This window comes from Asterias amurensis, chromosome 12 (genome assembly GCF_032118995.1).
Source record: "Asterias amurensis chromosome 12, ASM3211899v1".
Lineage (NCBI taxonomy): Eukaryota > Metazoa > Echinodermata > Asteroidea > Forcipulatida > Asteriidae > Asterias > Asterias amurensis.
This window is the reverse complement of record NC_092659.1, coordinates 11624918-11639507: the sequence shown is the minus strand read 5'-3', so window position 1 is coordinate 11639507 and position 14590 is coordinate 11624918. Positions and strand designations below refer to the sequence as shown.

At 40.8% G+C, this 14590-nt stretch overlaps 1 protein-coding gene, 1 long non-coding RNA gene and 1 pseudogene across 6 annotated transcripts in view; all 3 read right to left on the bottom strand.

Annotated features, from left to right (window-relative positions):
- Positions 1-14590, bottom strand: part of LOC139945427 (uncharacterized) — a 144013-nt gene that overhangs the window by 68914 nt on the left and 60509 nt on the right. The gene's annotated exons all lie outside the window — the stretch shown is intronic.
- On the bottom strand, positions 2093-3085 carry LOC139945428 (uncharacterized; annotated as a pseudogene).
- Positions 6816-13657, bottom strand: LOC139945431 (uncharacterized). Its single transcript, XR_011787075.1, has 3 exons — positions 13487-13657; positions 7406-7518; positions 6816-6956 (listed from the first exon to the last, which is right to left on the bottom strand). It is a non-coding gene; the product is annotated as an uncharacterized lncRNA (long non-coding RNA).

Here is a 14590-nt window from a genome sequence, read left to right as displayed (position 1 = left end):
ATCGGTGATCAGACGGGAACCGGTGTTATCAACGCAGTATGGTCGTAGATAAAACCACAAAATGTACGTTTGTAGAAAATATACATTAAATTTGATTTGAACCAGAAGACAAGGTCAAAAAGGGGTCATGTATGTGAGGCGTTTACAGAGTTTTTTAATGACCTTTCCGATGATGTATTGATTGTAAAAATCCCTCATGTAGATCAAAAGTTATGAAGTACAAACACCTTGAGATCGAGATTAGCAGAATGTGGAGTATGAAGACCTAGACAATACCAGTGGTCATCGGAGCTCTAGGACTAGTAAAGAAGGGACTGGAGAAATTCATGGAGCGTGTCCCTGGCAGCATAAGCATCAACTTAGTCCAGAAGATTGCACTCCTCGGCACAGCTCACATACTACGTAGAATTCTGTCCATTAAATAACATCACCCCTTTAGCGCCTCAGATCCATAGTCTGGATCCGGCTCTGTAGGATGTATCGTAGATAGCATAAAATAAACTTCTTCATAATAATAATAATAATACTAATATGTATGCTTATACCGTATTGTAGGGTAGACAAGCCTATACATGTACATCCTCCCAGATGCCTATTTGTTCTGGTTGCCTCTTGGTCTTGTCTGCTGATGGCAATCTGGGCTGTAGTTGTTTTCCCCTTTTGAGACCGTGGAGAATGATGTTCTCAAATAGTTATTTCTTGGCAGCTCTCTGTCTCTACTTGTTTCCAGTATGGTGCAACTGTGTAAAGGGGCCAATTTTTGTTCCATACGTTTTGATGCGTTGCTTTGGTAAATTGTCTCCAACATGTCCAAAGAGAAATTTGGTGATCCGAATGTGTTCCGCCCAAATTTGTAAATACTGTGCATTTAGATCCAGCTTGATTAAGCCACTGCGTTTTTGAGTTACATTTATGTCGCAAAAGGATGACAAAGTTAAAGGCAATTGCATCCAAAAAATAGTTAATGGCCTGACGTTTCTTTCTCGAAGGCTAAATGACAACACAACAAACATGAAAAGGTAACTAAGTGAAACATAAGCAGTGAAGTGGAAATACATAAATGGGGTTAGAAAGCATACAGAAAAAAGCAGGGGTAAACAATGAATAGAGGGACAAAAAGGGGGGGGGTGAAGGGAAGGGACTGGCTTGACCACAAGCAAGAAGATGGAAACACAAAGGACAACATCAAGGGTGGGGAGGTGGGGTAAAAAAGTAATTAATTAGTGAACGAGGCTCAGGCTAAAAGGCTATGGGGAAAAAGGAGACGGCAAAACAAAAGGTTTATTAGTCGTTTCCTTCTTGGATGTTCAGACCATGGGGTTGAATGGTCTGGAGGCGTCTAACCCAGAGTTTCTCCCTACTCAAACAAACAGTCTCTCTGTGGTTGCCTAGTGCCTCTATGCCCTGTAAAATCATGTCAGAAATGGATTGATTAGGAAGACTGAAGTGATGACCTACAGGTGTATCTAGCTTTTGGGTCTTGACTGTAGATCTGTGGCCGTAGAAACGCCTCTTGAGTGTAGTTCTTGTTTCACCTATATATTGAACACCACAGACTCTGCAAGATATGAGATAAATGAGATTAGTGGTGGTGCAGGTGACATGACCCTTTGTCTTATGGGTGGTACCGCCGGTGTTACTGGTGAAGGAGTCCGATTCCCTGATGTGTTGTCTACAGACGATGCATTTGGAGATGTTGGAACACCTAAAAGTTCCCTGTGGTAGAAGGGGATGAACATCATCATTAATGGGAGGGACTTCTGCTCGGACAATGAGATCCCTGAGACTTGGTGGGCATCTGTAGGCAACTATGGGTTCTTCCTGTACAGCACGTTGAAGTCGATCTGATGTGTGAAGAGTATGATGGTTAGAACTGGTTGTTTTACGAATGGGAGGAAGTGAGGGGTGGAAAGTGACAACAAAAGGAACTTTCCCCGTAGGGCTCTGTTGTTTCTTGGGTCCTTTGGAAAGTACTGACTCCCTAGAACGAGCCTTGACTTTCTGGATAGCTCGATGGACTGCTAGAGAGCTATGACCCCTGGAAACAAGGTGTTTCTTAAGTTCCTGTGAGTGGTGGATAAAATCAGAACCATTAGAACAGATTCAACGGAGTCTGAGGGCCTGACTGTAGGCTATGCCGGTTTTGCTGTGTCGGGGGTGACAGCTAGTGGAATGTAGGTATTGGTGTTTATCTGTGGGTTTAACAAAGAGATCTGTGATGAAGCCTTCATCCGGCTTGAGAACCTTGACATCCAGAAAGTGTGTATCCTTGGTTGAGTATTCGCTTGTGAATTTGATGGTCCTGTGGAAGGAATTTGTGATTAATGAAAGCTTTGAGGCTTGCTTCATCGCTTGTCCAGATGAAAAAGATGTCATCGATATAGCGCCACCAGACCCAGGGACGCCAAGGGGCTGATGCCAACATGCGCTGTTCAAGATGGCTCATGAAAAGGCACGCCATTGATGGTGCCATACGTGTGCCCATTGCAGTGCCCTGTACCTGTAGGAAATTCTTACCCATGAACGAAAAGTTGTTTTTTGTTAGAACATGTTGGATAAGGGATACAATGTCTGAAATGGACGGTGATGTGTGACCACTTTTAGCCAGAGCTGAAGAGCAGGCAGCAATCCCTTCATCTTGGGGAATGTTGGTGCATAGAGAGGTTACATCAAAAGTGCCGATGATGGCTGTGTTTGGGACCTGCTTCTGAATACCTGCGATTTTGCGGAAGAAATCTGGAGTGTTATGAATATATGATGGAATCTGCGGCATCAACGGCTTGAGAAAACTGTCAACAAAAAGAGAAATGTTCTCAGTGGGGGAACCATTGCCAGATATGATGGGTCTTCCTGGGTTGTCTGGTTTGTGTACCTTTGGAAGGAGGTAAAACATGGCTGTTCTACAGTCGACCGGGGAGAGAAACTTGTGAGCTTTCTTGGAAAAGTTGGCACGGTCATGCATTTCGTCCAGTGTTTGTTGAATCTCCTTTGAGAAGGTGCCTGTTGGATCAGTGTCAAGGGGTTTATAATTAGTTTGGTTATTCAGTTGTCTCATGGCTTCATCGATGTATTGCTGATGGCCCATGACAACAACAGCAGAGCCCTTGTCAGCTGGCTTGATGATGATGTCTTCTCGTGCTCGTAGAGTCTTAAGAGCCTCACACTCTTCTCTAGGGAGGTTGTCATGAGTCCTGTGGGTAGAATGATCATTGGAGTTAATTTGTGAACTAACAACCTGCACGTAAGTTTCAAGGGAAGGAACACGGTTCTTAGGGACCATGGATAAATTAAGAACGCGGCCGCCCGCGGTCAGACTCGTTCTAGAACGAGTCTGTCCCGAAATTGTCATGGGCCCATCCCAAGATGGATTAAGCGCTTCACTGATTTTTGAGGTCCCTCACTATCAAACTCTATTGTTGGTGCCTTTTGTTGTTCAGATTACATGGACAAGGCAGCTCATAAGTAAGCCAAGGTGTTAAGGATTAGTGTTTGCGGTCTAGCTCAGGTATACACCAGACAATGGGTTGGAGATAATAATTATGTCCATGTACAGCCAACCCTCGAGTTTGCCAAAGCCAATACAATAATATGCTACTGCCATAACAAGTTGAAGTGGTGACTATTATTCTTAAATTTGAAATCATCGCCAACTTATTTTGTATCTACATCTAATTGACCGGCTCGCAATCACGCAAAACACAACGCAAAACTACATCGTAATACACAAACACACTATATCCAGCGACACACTCACATACAGTGTTTTCAATATACAGGCCTAGTAGTCTTGTTACTTTGCGTGCAACAAACTATAATGCAAGAAACATTGAACGCTAAAGGGGTTTCCTAAACAATGTGATAGCGGGAGAGCCGCCCTCCGTTGGAAAAATTGCGCAACAGCTTAGGTAATTAGTTACAACCCCCTTAAGATTAAGACTTCCAGCGTTGGTGCCCGAGCTAAACTTATACAACATTGGCGCCGTCACTGGTACCTTGAGCATGTCAACAACGTGGTGAATTTTCAGCAGTTCCTTTGGGAAATATTTAGCGTGTTTAAAGATGGACTATAACAGATTATTGATATAGCCAATATTACTATTTTTGTACAAGAAATGTAAAATAAGGACTGATATTTTAGTAGTATTCAATAAAACCTTTACCTTCATGCAAAAAAAACACAAATTCGCGCGGCGTACTCCGACCCAGAAAACTCAGTTTCGGCAAAAGCCGGTGACCCACGAACCATTCATACACAGTGTGTGACGTCACACCACGTACCGAAGCTCTGTACACAGTGTGTCAGGTCGATCGTGTGCGTGCAATTTACATGTACATTGAATGTGGAATAACATCGGACACTATAGGCTGCATTTTTTTGACACAAAAAAACAGCGAAACTGTCCGATGGCAGCGGGTCTTGGGAAAACCACAGTATAGGCATTTCAGGGAGGCACTTCACAGGAAAGTGAGGGCTCTAGCGATAAGGGGAGCTCACCGGACGAGAGAGAAGCCGAAGACGTGTTATGAGTACATGTAGTTAACCAGCCCGGGGACGATGATCGTCAGGCCGAAGACGATGAGCCAAACCCTGATGATCGACGGCTAAAGACAGACTGGTAAGGCCACAAAACGTTTCATGAATTATACTGAATGATGCTTCGTTTGATCAGTTTATTTCTGCTCCCAAAAATAGTTGAAGGCTATCCTTGACTAAATTAAAACATGAACGAACATGATGGACAAGGTTTATTGTTTACCTCCATTCACGTTATAATACATGTATGTGAACAACACATGCACTGACTTAGGCAAGAGAAATGTGAGGGGAGGGGTAATTTTTGTCTTGCGTTTTATACTTTGTTGGCAAAATTCATACATTATCAATTTAAACTGATATTGTACAAAATGTAGATAACCTATGTTGTTTTTTTCCACCAAGTAACTGCGTGGTGGTTGACACATGTGCATCTACACAAATATCTCATGTACATGTATGTAACTGCTACTTTGGGTTATGATTGCCTTCTGTCATGTCTGGCATGGGTATAGTTTTAAAGCAATTCAGGTACACACATGCAATATTAACACTTCACCATGCAAACCACAAATCTGTTGTTAATAATTTTGTATGAATTATTTTGTTAATAATTTTGTATGAATTCTTTTGTTTTGTTTTACAGAAAACACTGCAATGATGATTATCAGCAAGTGGTGAGCTTAGGAATATCTTGTCCGTTCAATCACTGCCACTGACATCATGTTTGATGGCAGCAATACGAAGGACGTTTCCAAACCCTCGTGTACAGTACAGTGGAAGGGTTTTCGTATCCACCAACGGATTAGGCAGCTTTGCTTTGGTTTATTTGTCTTCAGTCTTAACAATTTTCCAAGTTATAATGATCCGGAGGGAGTGAGAAATAATTTGATAAGCCATAATAATTTACGTATAAATGTACATGTATATTATTTCATTTTGTTTCTTTCAGATGGGTGGGTGGTTCAAATTGATTAATTTAATTTGAACCACCCACCCCTCTGAATAACACAAAATGTAAATTACTATGGCTTATAAAATTAGGTGTGTGGTTCAAATTGATTAATTTAGCACTTATGTGCAATAAACTTGTCCCCTGTTGTCAACAATACACTATGATTAACATGGTAACAACATTCAACTTGGTTAGCAGAAATATAAAAACAAAACAAAAAACAGAAGCCATGTACACCTCCATAATAACGACAACACTAAAACTGTATGTATTTGCAAACGACAATAGTTTATTTTTGAGTTTAAAATATCAAAATTGAAAAAAGGTTGCCTAGTGATAGCGAAATCATCTGAACATTCCGTCATCAAAAAAAGTTAACTATACAACCCTGTCAACGCCCCTCCCCCCAAAAAAAGAAAACCTAAGCCATGTTATGTACCTAGTTAGCTGTGGTTCTCTTTGTAAATTGTAAATTAAGTTGTACATTAAAAGAATATAATAAAATCATTGTGTACAGACCATGTCATTCTGTTTTTAAACAAAGTTGATTGTACTACCCTGGTTACCTCCCCCCCCCAAAAAAAAATATATATATATATATAAAAAATAAAATAAAAACCCACATCAATGTGTACAAGCTAGGGCCCAATTTCATGGATCTGCTTACTGTAAACAAAGAATCGACACTTGCGGAAGCAGGAAATTCTGTGCTTACGTCAAGCGTGTTTCACAGGTTACCAGCAAATTTTGGCTTTTGCGGATCATGGGTGCATACTTGGTTTATACCAGGCATTCTACGCTTACAAAGTAAGCGCAGAAATTTAGCCTTTGGACGTAAGCAGAGAACCGTGACCATAGCGCACATTTTGGTAGTGAACAGATCCATGAAATTGGGCACAGGTCATTCTTTCTTTAAACAAAGTTGATTCTACTACCATGGACCCCCCTCCCCCTACCAAAAAAAAGCACCAAAAAATCAATGTGTACAGGCTAGCTAGGGCCCAGTTTCATGGATCTGCATACTGTAAACAAAGAATCGGCACTTGCGGAAGCAGGGAATTCTGTGCTTACATCAAGCGCGTTTCACAGGTTACCAGCGAATTTTGGCTTTTGCTGGTCATGGGTGCATAGTTGGTTTATACCAGGCATTCTACGCTTACAAAGTAAGCTCAGAAATTTAGCGTTTGGACGTAAGCAGAGAACGGTGATCATAAGCGCAGAATTTGGTGATGAACAGATCCATGAAACTGGACACAGGTCATTCTTTGTTCAAACAAAGTTGAACCCACTACCTTTGAACCCCCACCCCCCCCCCCCCCCAAAAAAAGCTGTTGCATCCTTTTCCGGCTGGTGAAGGTTGATGTCAATGACACGGGGGTTACACATCAGCTGCGGATGGAGTTGTTTTCATGTCTTGTCACCCTGCTGACAATGAACAAGTGCATTGTGCATGCATTCTATGCGTATCTGTTTAATGAAAAATAAAAAACAAAACCAAATAATCGTTATGTGGGATTTCTTGAAAATTTGCAAGGCAGAAATACAATCTCGGAAGGTTTGACGTAACACCATGTACTGACAATCTCTCTTTGAGTTGGCGTAGTTTTGAAAAGAACCTTACAGGAGTTAACGCAAAACCAGTACAAAAGGAGTCCACATGCAACAAAACCAAGGGGGCAGGTTTTCTTTATGTCTGATAGAAAACATGACCTCCAACCACCCCCCTCCCCCAGATCTACACCTAGTACAAAACTGTTTAGGTACAGATCGGGGTGGGGGGGGTTCTTGTGATTCAACACCCCATCCCCTCCCCCCCCCCTCCACCGTAAACAGTTTTCAAAGGGGCAGCTGAAAAACTAAAAATTAAGAAATCATCTGATCCTCTGAAAATTTGCATGCATAGGCCTAATACTTACCTAAAGTGCTATTGAGAATCTTAGGTCTCCATTTCTAGTTCTGGCTAGCATGTCTCCGTACTGCATTGTCTTCGTCCTGCATTCTCATTGTAGTGTAGAGCTGCGAGTTATTTCTGTACACAAAAATATAAAAACAAAAAATAAATAAATAAATAAAAAAACTAGTGCTGAAAAAGAACTGGCCTTATTGTACAAGAGCAAATATAGTAAACACTCCATAATTAACCGTGCCAAGCCAATAAACATAGCTATAGGAAAACTTCAAACTAAACTTCTCTGGAATTGGTAATTCCTGAATTAGGAGAGAAAAATTCTGAATGACCATGGATGGGCAATTATATGGATGGGAGTTTGAACATATTTTTGAGCTGTGCCTTAAAAAAAAAAGCGAACAATTCTTAGGCAGCTTTGGCAAAAACAATGTCCAGCAATCCAGTATAGACCAATATACATGTAAATACATGTCAGCGAGGCCAATAAACTGTTAACTGTAACAATCAACTTTTTAAATGGATTAATATAGTGTTCACACATGGTTGAGCATGAACACGCCAGAAAGTGTAAACCAGGGCATAAACATGCCTAAAGCACTTGGGTGGCTACATGGATTCATCACTCAACAGAGTCAATACACTATGTAGCTATTTTATGGTAGTCGGGTCAGATTCAGAGCATGCACATCGTGTCATTTGACAACAAGATGATTGTTCCTTGCATGAAAAGGGTAGAGATTGTTTACTGTTTTTCTTATTACAATTACATGTACATGTATTGGGCCTGAATTAATAATGGAGATAGTTTCTCAGTAGTAGATTTTTAAAAATGATTAACAAGTACTTACCAGGCTTTTCTCCCTCTCTTTTCTGTAATGCCACTTGATTCTTTTGCTGTTCCACGGCCACTTGCGACCAGGGCCACAGCAGAGGGACCCCGCCGACGTCGTAGCATGCACAAGCAGCACTGGCTGGGGCCTGGTGGTAGAAGATCCCCCTGAATTAGAGGTTTAAATTTCGGAATCGATCCAGGCTTCTTACACAAACTTTGAAATGTCTAGTGCATCCACAAACAACTAAATAGTCGGCAGTATTTATAGCTGATACATTAGAAACAAAAAGCTTCGTAGCACACACGCACGCCTATAGTGTGGATGAAAACGCATACACAACACACGGAGTAACATGGCGTAATCTTTGTTTACTCTCGTTGCTTCATGGGTATGACATCACCATTTTTTGACCGCGTTCATGACGTCCGCTGGTTTACAAATCTGCTTGGATTTCAGTGTTGGTTTAATAGCCGGGAACCAGTACAGGGCGGGAAATTTCAAAATCGAAGAATCGAGGTCAAATTTTTTCGGTCAAATTGTAGCAAAATTATTTGGAGAAAAACATGACCACAACAATGAATTGATACATGTAGCTGAACACAACATAAACAAGTTCTGATAGTGATTTTGTAGGAGTACCGTTATAGTCCATCTTTAAGAAAAACTACATAACGTGTTGGCTTCATTGTTCAAACATGAAACATTTTGGATACCTTGGATGTACAAAAAAGAGTATAGTTTTACTGTTTAATGTAAAATGTTTTTCCTATTGATTTTGTTTTATTCTGTTGTATTTTGGGGGATTATTTTGCATGGCGGTCGTGCAAAAACGCAGTATTTTATATTTTTTAATCTGCGGTTGTGTTTTGACTTATTGCATGAAAAGGGCATAGGATTAATCTTTTTGTAACTTGAAAAAAACTAGTAAAAACATATACTAGACCGGAGATACAATCTATACTATTAAAAGCGTAACCCGTGCCATCTTGGATTGAAAATTAGAAGGTCCAGTGGCATGGCATCCTTGTGGAATCCAACACGGTTGTATCATTACAGACATCGGGTTGCAAGTCTACAAAACCCTGAACCGAACTCCCTCTTACGAGTTGTCTGATTGGCTGGAGTCACGAGCGATATCTCCTTACATGTGTGGTTGTCTGGTTTTGATATGGGCCACCTGTTGGTCGAAGGGGGAAGCCGTAGGCTGCGCACAGAGTCACCTCTGTGGTTGTCTGGTTTTGATATGGGCCACCTGTTGGTCTAACATGTCTAAAGGGGGGGGGGGAAGCTGTTGGCTGCACACAGAGCCACCTCTTTCATGTCTTTAGGTTTAAAGTAGGTGGCAACCTCGGACTCCCATTAACATTCCAGAGTGACTCATTGATGTTTCGCAGAGGGGTAAATGGCATTGTGTATATACCATTTTGTACAGGGGGGTTTAATTTCGCGTGTTAAATAAAAAACATTAGGCTTTAATACATGCATCTGTTACATATGTGTTTATTACAATTAAGTCACTCATGTAGGCCTACCCAACTTTCCAGCATTTTTTAAACGCATCAAACAGCAACCCATTGTTGTGAAACTTTATTTGTTCCATTTAACTCTGCACCATTAGTGGTACAGTCCATATGTCATCCCCCACATACAGAACGTATACACGCAAAAGTTGAAACATTTTCAAAAAGAAAGTAAATGCATTACTGATTCAATTTTCATATACATTGTATTGGTTTTGCCAGTTAAACCTACAAAAGAGTACATGAAATCACCGTTTAAGAATAGTATGCTTTCATAGTTACGAATTTTGTGAAACATCAACGGCTGTTTTGAAGCTGTAAACGAACATTCCATTCAAAGTTCTGACGCAACAAAATTGTTAGAACGCAGCCTGGTCAGGACTCAGGATGTAGATTTTGCCAAATCCTTTTTGTATTAAGCAATCGGCCGTCCATTTTTTTTTATTGAAAGAGCCCTCATGTGTAGCTGAATCGGGTACTTTTTACAAATTTCTCCATACAAAATTAACCAAACTGGCCTACAAACCCTTAAAACAACAAGGCAAATGTATTCTGAAAGTGAATTAAGTGAGAGGATGTAGGGGTAGCTGGCAAACAAACCCTCAAAATAACTAGGCAAATGTTTTCTGAAAGTGAATTAAGTGAGAGCATGTACATGTAGGGGTAGCTGGCATACAAACCCTCAAAATAACTAGGCAAATGTTTTCTAAAGTGAATTAAGTGAGAGAATGTAGGAGTAGTTATTAAAGACCAATAAAATTACCGTTTCTATTATTTTAGTTTGTATAGGGTTCTACAGATAATTAAGATAACATTATAAAATTGGATGTTTGATCAGGGGACTTCGTCACGCGGGGCGCGCGCCCCGGCGAATGTTGACCAGAAAGTTTACATGAGAATTAATTGATATGAGAATAAACTAAAAATTAATGAGGCCGACGCTCTGTTACTCCCAAAAGCGGTGGTAAAAACAGTAGATTAGATGTTGCACTGCATGTTCCGAACTCTCGCTTTATTTGGTGCTCAGACAACTTTGTATGCGTCGTTGGACGTACACTCAATAAATCACGATGAATGGGGCCTTAGATTCTAAAATCGTGTACACGTCATTGGAAACAAAGCAAAAATCATTCAACAGTTATAGCAACCAATCCTTAAATATATTTATTTTCAATACAATTTTGCAGAAATTGACTTTGTCGTTAAAGTCCATACCAACTGGCGCGTTTTTTTTTTAATGTGCTGTATACCAGAACTTCTTCGAAGCTTCCTTTTCAGTCAGATAAACTCCGCTGCTATTAGTGGCTGTGATAATGAGTTTGTTTTAAAAGAGGGTACCACTTTCATACAAGCCTTTTTAGTTGGATTTCTCCTGTGCTATTAGCAGCGGTGATTATTGTTGAGGGGGGAGACCAGACTTAGACCACTCAAATCCGTGTAACTGAATTACACCAAATGTGCTCAAATGTAAAATAAGTGTGTCATTGGAGCAGTGTACGTGCTATATTTTTAGTCGTTTAAGCATTATTACCCTTGCAGTCATCTTAGCTGGGAAATACTCAGTGCAGTGGATAAAATTGACACAAAGACAAAAGCCGATTGAATTAAAACTATGCGTAAATGAGGCGAAACTTAATCCACATTACGGATAATGCGTTGGCCCGCTCGATCAAAACTAAAATATTACGAAATACCCTACATATCATGCCAAGTACCATCATTGCCAAGTATACCCATCCCCAATATTCAAGCTCAATTCCAGAAACGAACACCAATTCCTTGAGTTGGAGAACGCAAGAAAGAAGGTGAGGAGGGGAGGCGACGCGTCGCGACGTTTCACAACTAAGTTGTGCACGCTCAACAATTAATTTTTATCAAAATACAACATTAATGACAAATTTACATACCGATTATAAATACAATTTCTAATCCAATCCTACGAAATGATTATTACCTGTAAGAATACCTCCCTTGCCCCCACATAACCTTTTACAACAGTTGTATACTAGAATCCTCCTCATCTAGCGGGGTGCCGTGCTAAGCGCGGCATCCCGCTTGTTATTATAATTTGCATGGATATTTGGTTGTTGTTTATTTATTGAAACGACAGTAGACGTAAATTGCAGCGGAAACAACTTGGGTTTATCTACCCAGACAAGCCGATTATAACTACACAGTGGTTTTCGGCCATCACCATTGTTCCTTTGTTAAACAGTGGGTCTTCCTCGAGACCCAGTGGTTGAGGAGAGCGCGTTCCACTCCGTAGATTTTCTTTTGTTCGATTTGTCACGCGAAGGAACTCGTTCCCGTGACATAATTTATCCATGGTCCCTTAGGTGGTACCCATTTCCACTTCACTGCTTATGTTTCACTTAGTTACCTGTTCATGTTTGTTGTGTTGTCATTTAGCCTTCAGGAAAGACTCTGCTAGGGTAGAAACGTCAGGCCATTAACTATTTTTTGCATTTATACTCTCGGTCCATTTGGTTGGTAAGTTGTTTGCAACAGCTAATTCTATTTTCGCAATTGCATCCACATACATTTACTTACAAGTGACATCAGTGGATCCCCTGCTGTTTTGTCAATCTTGTTTTGATGTTGAAAGCTTGCAGCAAAGGCACCAAGGCCTTTTACTGAATACCCCGTGTTTTCTGCAGTTTCAGATCTTCTTGTATAGTGGTGGTTCGAATCTTGCTCCAGATTTCAGAATTTACTCTAGTTCCTACCATTGTACCGCAATTCTTTGAATAAGGGTACATCAGCATCTGCCATCTTTGTTTTCCACATATGGTGTTTATCATTTTGGCCTGGTCAGGTTTCACCTTTGGGCATGTCTTATCCTGAAATCGCTGAAATCTTGCACAATGACCTCTTAAAACTGTTTCCTGTTTGATCTGATGGGTTAAATAGTCGCGACTGCACTTCAGTGTTCTCATTTGAGGACATAAGTTAGATCAGAGCTTTTAAATCTGGGTCGCCATCTAGCGAAGCAGAGCTAGGCAATGTCACCTTTCATGATGGGCACTGATTTTTACCTGGTGGCTCTATCAGTGATGTTGTCAATGTAGGTTTCACCATTGATCTTGCAAGCTGCTTGAATCCATCCTGCATTCCTTTGTAAAGCAATTGCATGAACTGTTGTTGCATTTGTTGTAGATGCAAAGCCATTGTATTCAACAATGGTGCATCAGTAGCTCTGGCATGGTACGTATGCCACATGAAGTTGCCGTATCTGTTGGTGCTTCTGTGCACTGGCATTTGCAGCATGCAGCAAGGGTTATGGCTTGAACCTTACAGCTTGGTTGGTTATAGGCCCATTCACACGAGCGCTGCAAACGAGGGTCCCTGGTTAAGGGCGCCAGCCGTCTGTCACCTTTACCGCGTGCGATTTTTTAGCGAGCATTCACACGACACACACACACTTCACACACACATGTAAACATACGTCCCTCGTTTCAAGCAAGAGGTTTGAGTTAAAACAAAAACCTTACAGTTAAAAGGAATAAAATAAATCAGTTTCATTGAAATCAATTTCATTTTAAGTCACATAAAATGTAGAATATTTTACAAACATTTGCGATAACGTAACTCTCATCCCGGCGGCCGGCGGGAAGGGGGTTACGTTTTCGAAGTTAAAAAAAGAAAAACACGATTCAAATAACTTTTTGGACGTTAAAAATGCTACATTGTTGAATAGAAATGCTTTCTAGATATGAAATTATTGATGACACATACCAAATAATGAATTAAAACATCGAAAAGCTTAGCCAAATGACGTATTCTGCTTCCGAATGAACGATGTTTTTGCTTCAAGGTTTGAGCTTGTCTTGAAATGCAGCGATCCAGCAACGTCGAGTCATGTTCGAGTCGAAGAAAAACACAAAGTTCCACGATACAAATAGAGTTTTTGACGTTAAAAACGCTACATTGTTGAATTTAAATGTTTTTTAGATATAAAATTATTGATGAGACATAACAAATGGTGAATTAAAACATCGAAAAGCTTTGCCAAAAGACGTATTCTGCTTCCGATTGAACGATGTTTTTGCTTCAAGGTTTGGACTGGTCTAGCATCCGGCCACAAAACCTAGCCAAACGGATCGTTGTCCAGCGTTGAGCAGATATACATCACGTGTATGTACATGTACATGTATATGCATGCTATAGTTCGCCCATTTCTTCCTCCATAGTGTCAACGCAGCGGTCCCTCGTTACGATCGCAGGCATTCGGTTCAGACGATGGCTCCCCATGATTATAACATCGATGCGATTTTTTGGAGGAGGTCTCGATCTGTGTTATGAACAACACGGGACCCAGGTAATTTCGTAACATACATAGCATTCACACGACGTGGATTTGCGATTTCATAACATCGATGTTATGAAATCGCACGGGACCCTCGTTTGCAGCGCTCGTGTGAATGGGCCTTTTGTCTGTCAAACCAACAACCGGATCCATTGCTGTTTCCTCCTCATTCACTGGAAAGTGTTTCTGATTCAAAGGGTATGGCAGCTTCTTTGCACAGTGTGTGTATTCACTGTCTGTAATCCAATGCCAAAAACACACAGGTGCCTGGCATCAAATAACACGTTGGAAGGCTGTGAAGTCAGATTATATACACACTGCAATGGCTCGGTCAGTCAAATCTCACAGGGGACATAATTCTCAGTGAGGACCATGTAAAATAAGGCAAAAGCTAGTGCCAGTTACACCCGACCAGTGCAGACCGGCGTGGCTTCAACGCTGTACAGTTACAGTGTAGCCCATGAGTATTTTCATTTGTGTTAAAAACTTGATTTAATTTTTTATCTTTTCTTTACAACACACATGTATGTACT